Source organism: Papaver somniferum, chromosome 6 (assembly GCF_003573695.1).
Source record: "Papaver somniferum cultivar HN1 chromosome 6, ASM357369v1, whole genome shotgun sequence".
Lineage (NCBI taxonomy): Eukaryota > Viridiplantae > Streptophyta > Magnoliopsida > Ranunculales > Papaveraceae > Papaver > Papaver somniferum.
The window spans coordinates 73,827,870-73,829,168 of NC_039363.1; positions in this window are offsets into that span (position 1 = coordinate 73,827,870).

The window sequence follows — 1,299 nt, forward strand, 5'->3', positions numbered from 1 at the left end:
GGAAACAAGTCAAGGCAGTATTACTAACCTCAAGTGGAAGGATGATGTCCTCGATGCAATCAGTACTTCTTCTCATTCTTCAGGTCTTTGGAGTAATACTTGTACGTCTCAATATTCCTAGACTTTCTAGTCTAACCTAAATGAAGTTGACTCTAGTATTTAATCAAGTGACTCTAGATGAGTTTTGATACTAAAATATGACAACCAAACTTGATATACCAACGCTTGTTGAGTTCAACCGAGCTATGCTATAACAATATTTTTCTCGTCCAATATCTGATTTGCGCGTTTTAGTAATCCATCTCGCGTAGCTTTTCGAGATCTATCCAATGGTACCAGTTTTATATTTAGATTATTTTTTGATTAATTACTACTATTAAATATTCATATTTAATTAATCGATTCATCAGTGGTTAAATCGTCTCTTGACCGGTCTAATAACGTTGACGAGCTAGTGAATCCTTACACAGTGGCTATATTAGATTACCCAAGGTATCAGTCATATAGGTTGACATTGAAAAGATTGTGGTATACTTGGTACCCTCGTCATTTCTCAACTAGGTTTCCAGGATGATTCCTTGTAATCAATAGAGATAACCTAATATGTTGTTACAATAACACAAACCGCTCGAATGCAAGAGAGTGGTGATGTTGATTCTGATGTCGAAAGAAAGTGTTGTTCGACTTGGCAACACAAACACATAATTTTTTTCGCATTTTAAAGTTGTTACCAATTTTAAAAGTGTTACCCAAATGCAATCTAGAGTTTTTATAAAATAATCAACAAGTACCTGACAAATCACCATACACTTCTTTTCCTTAACTCACAAACAACAAATACAAATGCATCTCCACCAAGTTTAACAAATCCTTTTTCTACACCAGATACAACAACAAACTCAAATTCCAACTTAAATATCAATGATGCTAATAAGAGAAAATATCCAGGGAGAAACAATGCACGACTGACGAGAAAATTAGCTCAAGAAGGAGAAAGCTCTAAAGGTTTTAACATTGGGGAGTTTGTAGAACATCACAAGATCGTCTAAAATCAAAGATTGATTGACCAGAAATTTCAAAATAAGAAGTCGAAAAAAGTCGACGTTCTCAAGAAAAATTTATCCACAACCATGATAAGCATTTCAGACACTACAATGATGAAAGACCAATAAAAATATGTATGGAAACTGGCTTTTGATAATCAACAAAGAGAGATGTAACAAAAACCAACATCTAACAACCCAATTGGTAATAACGAAGATGATGAAATAAAACTTTTTAATTAATGATAATTGATTA